Source organism: Mauremys reevesii, linkage group 2 (genome assembly GCF_016161935.1).
Source record: "Mauremys reevesii isolate NIE-2019 linkage group 2, ASM1616193v1, whole genome shotgun sequence".
Lineage (NCBI taxonomy): Eukaryota > Metazoa > Chordata > Testudines > Geoemydidae > Mauremys > Mauremys reevesii.
The window spans coordinates 154,412,317-154,420,881 of record NC_052624.1 but is presented as its reverse complement, the minus strand read 5'-3'; the positions used below and the strand labels follow the sequence as shown (position 1 = coordinate 154,420,881).

Sequence of the window (8,565 nt, the reverse complement as noted above, 5' to 3'; positions counted from 1 at the left end):
ATCGTCCAGCTGCAAAAAAAGTAATCCCTGTAGTGAAGGGAATGTTGATGATGCTTGGGTGTCCAGATTCAAATGGAGGTGGGTACTTCACTTGTTCAGGACCCTTTAAAAATTTCCAAGTATCACCATCTTGTTCAACAGAATAAGGGAGGATTTGCATCTATTCAGTTATTTGGTAAAATTTTCACTACTGTTACTGCAGAGAGGATACAGTGATGTGAGAGTGAGCTGGGATTTGCTCCTGGCTCATGTATCACAACCTTTTGTGCTGATGAAGCAAGCCAGAGCCCAGCTTCACATTCACAGTCCTGGGAGAGGTTGTAGAGCTGGTAGCTAGAAAGAAAACCCTCTAATATTGCAGGGCAAAATTCCTCTGGAAAATCATGTGGAGCTCCCACTGTCTCAAATGCCTTGTTTAGACACTTCTTGAAGCATGACTTTTTTTTAATAATTCATTGTGACTTGGGTTTGATGCTAATTGAATGAAGTTTCTTGCCTTAGAATAAGACCAGCTAGAACAGCCTGTTTCCAGCATGAACTTTCTTTAGCATGTAGAAGTTAACCTCTGTAGCAACTTGCATGAATTCTGGCAAACATTTCCTTTCTGTTGACTCCTTCGCTTTACCCCTTTTGATGACTTCACCCTGGCCAACCTGCAGATAGAGCCTGATCCTATGTCCTTGGAGGCCCCTGGAAAGCTTACATTGTTCTCGGGGTGCAAGATCAGATACGAAGGGCCAGATTTGCAAAGTGCCCAGTGCCTAAAGTTGGTGCCAAACTCTTTCAGAAGAGTTGTTTCTGTTTTTGTACCAATAGAAGAAGCAAGCTCCTCTCTTTTTTTTCTTCTAGCTTGCACAGCAGGTGCTGATCTTTGCTGAAAATGGAACTGTTCTAGTGGGATCTCCCATTTGCTGAGTGCTTACAAGAATCTGGCCACTTACTTAGAAACTTACATAGGACTTAAGTTATTTGGAAAATGTGTGTAGTGAGCATTTGAAAATGTAGCCCCTTAACCCTGGGCAATATTCTGTATTATGTAATCAAACATGGATCAATAACTTTAACTTGGAATGGAGACTTCTTGGAACCTTGTCCAGTTTCTCTTCTTGCAGGACTTCATTAAAATTTAACTCTTGTTTATCAACTCCAATATTTACCTGCTGGATCTCCAATTTAAAGGATCCCCACCAAAGCCATGTTAGGCTGCATCTCATGTAGGTTGCAACAAACGCACAGTCAGTATTTTCTATTCTGCAAATAACATTGTTGACATTTTAAAACACACTTTGTATGTGAAACAGATGTACTGCTGCTTTGTGGCTGCAACAAACGCACATGTTTAAGGGAGAGGATGAATGTTAAGATTCTTTTTTAAGTTGATGTTTTAAAATTGCAGTTTTTTTCAAAAAATTTACAATTTCAAATTTTTAAGACAACACATACGTATTTAATGCAGAAAGTTTGGCTTCTGAAATGCTGCTACAGTTATAACACTGGAGCTCAAGGAAATAAAAAGTGTTTGGTCTTTGTCCTTCAGACTCATGCTTGATTTGTTTTAATTTAACTTTTATATGGTGGTCACACCTGGAAGCCTCAACACCCTGTTGTGCTAGGCATTAGGCAAACACTGTAAATGGCAGTTCTTTCCCTGAGCATGGAAAGATGCTCCAGTGGTTAGGGGTGCTGGCCTATCATTTGGGACAACTGGGTTCATTTCTCTTCTGTGCCACAGACTTCCTTTGTGACCCTTGGGCAAGTCATTTAGCTTATCTGTGCTTCTATTCCATATCTGTAAAATAGTCACAGTGGCCCTTCACTACCTCACCCGAGTGTTGAGGATAAATATATCCAAGATTGTAAGGGCATCAGATACTAAGGTCATGGAAGTCAGAAAAATACCATAGACAAAGCCTGCAGTCTAAAACACGACATCACATCCACATGGGCTGGAGCAGAGAAGTAATTAACATAGGATGACTTGGCACAGATCAGCTGGTGGGTAAAAATTGTCCCTATCGGTAGCAAGCTTGCAGTTCTTATGGAAGATGACATTTGTGGAATGTTGTATAGTAACCCTTAGGTAGCCAATGCATTAAGGATTTACTGGGTCCCAGGGGCTCCTTGGGAAGAGGGGTGGATGGAGGGGGGGTTAGCTACTGAAAGACTAGGACAGCACAGGATGCTTGAGCCAGTCCCAACATGCACTACTTGCTTGAATCACTGATCTACAAGTGCCCCCATAACTTGTCCTGGTCGGGAACCAGCGGAAACACGGTAGTGACAGACTGTGGGTCATAGTGAAATGAAGAAACCTCATCCTGGCATCTGTCAGCAGAGCAGGAAGCTGAGATGGGCAAGTAGCATGAAGGCTCTTTGTTCCTTGGAGGGATGGTGCCTTCTAGCACTTGTTGAGATGGGATACCTAGAGAAGAAGGATGGAAGGAGGTACAGGGCTGGGAGGGAAAGGGTGAGATTTCACCTGGCTGTCATCCCTTCCCCATTAAACCTCAAAGTAAAAATACTTTGTCATGATATTTTAAAAGTTGAGTTACAATCCACTAGAGACCTCTACTGCAAATCCAGGACTACCATTTAAGTGGCTATAATTCCTAGTCCAGGAGGCATTTGTTGAAGCATTCCTGCTAGGAATGGGTTAGCTTGGGAGAATCAGAAGTCCAAAAGCTCTGGAATTTTTGGCTGGCTTGTTCCTATAGCAAAACTTTTTTTTTTCTTCCCAAAGTGGAATTTAAAATCCTTCACTAGCTAAAAGGAAGCTTGTTATAGATAGAGCTTCACAGAGAACACATGTTCTATTTTATGGAAGATTCTTCTGATTAGGAATGAAAACTCCAGAACTTTGTTGATTTAAACAATCTGGAATATGAGTCAAAATTAACTATTTTATAAAGTTTTTGCTTTCTTCTTTCAAAATAACATTTCATTCTGAAACTGTTGAAATGGAATGTTGGAACTTTCCCCTTTTCTCTAAAATAAAACTGACAAAACTGCTAGTTTGATTGGGCAACACTGTACAGCCAGCTTGCCCTGGAAGAAATTACTACACAAGATGCAGGACAGCAATGAATCAGGTGCGCAGATGATCTTTTGCCAGGAGAATTGCTATCCAGGTCTACCTTCTTGCTTCATGCACCATTCCTTTCTTCATGGGATTTCCTTTACTACCCCTTTTCAAAGTAACACCAGTAATACTTGGAGTTAAACTCCTAAACCAGGTTGATTTTAGCTAACTTGAAATTATGTGGAACAGGGTTCTGTCCCTAATTTGTACATTCAGAATTGCCAAATCCTATTGTCCTGGTATTATAGTAAATTTCAAACTATACAATGCCAGTGGAAATTATTCCTGTTTGATCTTTATTTTGGAAGTAAAATTGGTATTGACAACTGCCGCTGCCTAAAAATGATGAGTCTAGAGTCCCAAAAGCAAGGGGGCCTTTTAAAAAACACATCTTGAGGGTTTTGCCTTCTGGTTTCTGAGCAAGCTTTTCTTTGCCACTCTGAGGGCTAGAAACTTTTGAAATGAAAGCTGGGATTTTCTTATTTTCACATCTATTCAAGAGGTGCATCTTTTAGGAAAAACCCCACCCTAAAATTAAGATTATTAAATCTACAGTGTAACTTGCTGTTCTGCTAGATAAGAGACAGGAGCTTTTAAGCTCCTATTGCTTGCCACAAGGTGGCATCTTGCTTTCATTCTTGGTTTCAAGTTGCTTATGTGTCTAAAGAGAGCAGTTCAGTCTCAAACTTTCTTAGACGCAAGGTGGATGAGGTAATATATTTTATTGGACCAACTTCTGTTGGTGAAAGAGAATCTTTTGAGCTACACAGAGCTAAAGTGTTTAGAGCTAGTATGCTACACTGTTCCGTGGGTGCCCTTCAACTTCCTCAGAGCTCTGAGATGAAAATCTCCATTGGTCCTGCAGATTTTTGCATCTAAATTGGAATAACAGCTGAGCACATTTTGCATAGGCAGGGAAACTTTCAGATTTCTGGCTGGCAGTGAGTCTGGGACAGAGCTAGGAATTGATCCCTGATATTAAGTCCTTGGCCCTCTCCACAACCATCCTTCCTCCTGAGGCCAGGGCTGGCTGGGCAAGTAGGCAAACCTGGCTTTCTTTGCCCTCCTCTGCAAATAAACTGAGAGATCATTCTTGTTCCTAGAGACCTTTCAAGTAATGTGTGCACAGTGTACCCTGGCTGACTCTTGTCATGTGAGCCTATCCCAACCTACTAAGGTACCATAGGCAATGATTTTTGGCTTATACCTTGCTTCCAGCACTGTTGGAAGGCAGAATGACTAAGTACCGAAAGACTGCACTAATCCTTAGAAATGCACTGACTGCAGAGTGACAGTACTATTATGAAATAGAAATTACAAATAAACTGGGATACAAAATCCCTTTGGACACAAATGCAGCTTTGTCTTTGGCCCTGAAGCTATTTCAGAATCGATTGGAAATGCATGCAAGATGGCTGCTTCCCAGGCAGAACTCCTATTGACATAGACTTGTGTATATAAAGATCAAGGATAAGCTGTAACTTTAAGAATGTGTGACTAGGGTTTAGCGTTCTGGCTGATTGTATCGTTTCATCAGATCGTGCAAAACTAACTAGGCTGGTAGCAGAACATAGGAATCGCCATACTGGATCAAACCACAGTCCAGCATCCTACCTCTGGCAGTGACCAACAACGAGTTGTACAAATTGGGCACTGTGTGAACAAGTGCTCCATTTCAGTGGTTTTGAATTTGCCTCATTCCATTTTAATGGAGTGGGTCAGTAGTTGGATGGGAGACTTCCAAGGCACACAGCAAAGAGGGTGTTGGTAGATTAGTAAGGGGATGCTGTATCCTCTGATTGTGTTGAAATGATGACCACTTACGGTGCCAGTCTGGTCTGCTGGAGGAACTGTCTTCAAATGAGACCTAAACCCAAGGTCTTGGTGCTAAAGGCAAGAAAGGAGCCCATGTCACGTTTTGCAAAAGTAACCCTCATGGCCTGCCCAAATTGTGTCTCGAGTTCTGATGACCTACATTCTTCCTGCATTGTCAGTGGCACCTGTTCTCCTGTCCATCTTCTCTAGCAAAAGCCAGCTTAGCAGGGTTGCACAGTCCTTGGTGCAAATGTAGGAAGACAAATAAGTTAACTAGACTTACCTTGAGATACATTTTAAACACACCCATCCTTCTTTCCAGTGGGGACTGTGGATTTCTTTAGTGTAAGCCCAAACTCCAGCCTGCAGGGCTACAGCTTAGCTTCTCTGAGGGATTCACCTGGGAACCATCTCATATAATTCTGACAAGGAGATCAAGGGTAATTTATTTCCTTTCAGTTTTGTCTAGAATATGACAGGTGTGAAATGGATGCTAATCCTGAGGGTATGCATATTCCAGCAATTCAAGGTGTGAATTTCACAGTGCACTGTGCTGCAATGAGGAGATATACCCAAGACCTAAAGATGAATTTGTCACATGTAGAGTTCTTTGAAAGACACTAATTCCTCCCCACCAAATGTCTCAAGTTTGTAATGCAAAAAAAAAAAAATCTAGTCAAGGTCTGACTTCAGTTCTGATGTACACAGTTGAAAATACAGAGTATACTCTAAAAACAACAAAGAATCCTGTGGCACCTTATAGACTAACAGACGTTTTGCAGCATGAGCTTTCGTGGGTGAATACCCACTTCTTCGGATGCAAGTGGTGGAAATTTCCAGGGGCAGGTTTATATATGCAAGCAAGAAGCAAGCTAGAGATAACGAGGTTAGTTCAATCAGGGAGGATGAGGCCCTGCTCTAGCAGTTGAGGTGTGAAAACCAAGGGAGGAGAAACTGGTTCTGTAATTGGCAAGCCATTCACAGTCTTTGTTTAATCCTGAGCTGATGGTGTCAAATTTGCAGATGAACTGGAGCTCAGCAGTTTCTCTTTGAAGTCTGGTCCTGAAGTTTTTTTGCTGCAGGATGGCCACCTTAAGATCTGCTATTGTGTGGCCAGGGAGGTTGAAGTGTTCTCTTACCGGTTTTTGTATATTGCCATTCCTAATGTCTGATTTGTGTCCATTTATCCTTTTCCTTAGAGACTGTCCAGTTTGGCCGATGTACATAGCAGAGGGGCATTGCTGGCACATGATGGCATATATTACATTGGTGGACGTGCAGGTGAATGAACCGGTGATGGTGTGGCTGATCTGGTTAGGTCCTGTGATGGTGTTGCTGGTGTAGATATGTGGGCAGAGTTGGCATCGAGGTTTGTTGCATGGGTTGGTTCCTGAGCTAGAGTTACTATGGTGCGGTGTGCAGTTGCTGGTGAGAATATGCTTCAGGTTGGCAGGTTGTCTGTGGGCGAGGACTGGCCTGCCACCCAAGGCCTGTGAAAGTGTGGGATCATTGTCCAGGGTGGGTTGTAGATCCCTGATGATGCGCTGCCAGTCATTGTCTAGCCACCACACCCTGGGGCAGACTGCAGTGTTGGCCTACTCATCACTGGCAAGGTTGGGTTTGGACCTGCTGCCTTTGCCTATCCCGGGCTGCCCTCTGCAACCCCCAGTGCCTATTAGCCCAATGCTAGGCCACAGCCTGGGGCTTTCCAGCCTGGAGCTCCCCAGCCTTATTCCACTCAAGTACCCTGTCTCTAGCTCCCTGCAGTCAGGCTCTTCGCCCTCTTCCAGCCTTTTTATACAGGCCAACTGTGGCCTGATTAGGGTGTGGCCCAGCTGCCGCAGCTTCCCCAATCAGCCCAGCTTTTAGAGCTGATCCCAGCCACAACCTTCCCCCAGGGCTGTTTTAAGCCCTTCTGGGCAGGAGCAGGATAGCCACCCTGCTACAGTATCCATATAAATTAGTGATGGAAAAGCCCTCTAGACCCATTTCCCTAGGGGTCACTGCAGACTTGTGCCCTACACCAGCAGTTCTCAACCGGGGGTCTGTGGCCCCTTGGGGTCCATGAACCCTTTCAGGGGGGTCACAGAATCCCTGCTGCTGAAACCCAGTGCCCCAAGTCCCAGCGCACCCCCCACCCCCATGGGGCTGAAGCCCCAAGCCCTGCCCCTCTCCCGCACAGGGCTGAAGCCAGGAGCAGTGTAGGACTAAAACCCTGAGTCCCCCTCCCCTCCATCTGGGAGCAGTGCAGGGCTAAAACCCCAAGCTCCCCCTGAAGCCAGGGATGCCGGGGCTTCACTGAGAGAAACCTTGAGCCCATGGACAGAATTGAGGGGGCACAGGGGTGTTCCCCCCCCCCCCAAACTGCAGTGACTTACCCAGAGTTGGACAGTCCTGGGGCAGCTCCACCCTCAGGCCCCACCATCTGGCTAGAGCCTAGGCAAAAAGACAGAGCCAGGCAGTGCTGGGCAACTGCTCCTCCAGCTGGTGGTGCCATGAAGTGGGCAGCCTTGGCATTCCCCCATCTGCTGCTGGTGCCTGGGGTTGCGGCTACTCCTCAGCTCCCAGCTCCCTTTGACTGCTCACGCAGCAAGTCAGAGCTTCCCAGGCCTCTCTGGGCCCAGCAGTGTCCTCAGGGAGCAGCCACTGGCACACAGCCCCAGACAGGTGGGTGGCCTGATGAGGTGAATCAAGGGGTGGAGGTGGCGCTCCCTCCCTAGACCCCGCTTTGCAGAGCTGGCCAGACCCCTGCCCGCCCTTGGGCGGCGGCGCCCCCCCCCCCCCCCCCGAATAGAAGTCAAACTACATCTATGCCCCAGAGTCCCACCCCTGGCCTGGAGACCCACCTCCCCGAGGGGTCCTGAAGTTTTTCTAGCATGTTAAACGGGGCCTCAGAAAGAAAAAGGTTGAGAACCCCTGCCCTACACCACTATTTTGTCTTGTGTTCTTGTAAGTGGCTCCTATAAAAAGGCTTCCATCATTTCCTGTGGGACACTATTCCTCAGCCCAATAAATCTCATGGTTAAAATGATGATTTCTCTGGTATTTAGCCTTCCTTTTCTTTTTCTGATTTCTCTCCCTTTGGCCATGCTTCCCCATGATGCGTACTGGAATGAGAGCTGCATGAGTGCTGAAAAACATTTGCCAGTGATGTTTGGCCAGATTTTTAAACTAATTTGTTTCAGTTGTGTTTGCACCGCTGGTTGTGTTTGGTTTCGTGATTATTACTGGCAAGCGAGTTCAACTGGCAAGAATTTTTTTCTTGTTGTTACCTAATGTTAAATGTGTTAGGAACTCAGTGCCACTGGATATGGTGTGTTAGCAAACATTCAGGGTTTGATGGCTATCAGGAGAAGAATTAAGTGTCAATTACTGCAGGATCAAACTTGTTTGCCGGCTGTGACTGAATATAATCATCTGGGGTTAGATTTATAACTTGAAATCAGTGCACAAGCACATGGAAATTAACATCCACCCACAATCTACTACCCTTGGTCTATATCCCTGTCATTTCTCAGTGCTAACTCTGTACTGCACACAATAGAATTGGTAACATTGCATAATTTCTCCACCGCAGGAATCATGGGGGAAATTCTGTGGCCTGTGTTTTGCAGGAAGTGAGAGTAGATGATCTTTAATGATCTCTTCCGGCCTTAAAATCTGTGGGCTGG

The 8,565-nt window shown here is 45.2% G+C and overlaps 1 long non-coding RNA gene across 1 annotated transcript in view; it reads left to right on the top strand.

Moving 5' to 3' along the window:
- The first annotated feature begins 3,021 nt into the window (after nucleotides 1-3,021).
- LOC120397602 overlaps nucleotides 3,022-8,565 on the top strand; it is a 112,868-nt gene continuing 107,324 nt past the window's right edge. The window contains exon 1 of the long non-coding RNA XR_005593888.1: nucleotides 3,022-3,089. This is a non-coding gene — a long non-coding RNA (uncharacterized LOC120397602). The remainder of the gene's footprint in view (nucleotides 3,090-8,565) is intronic.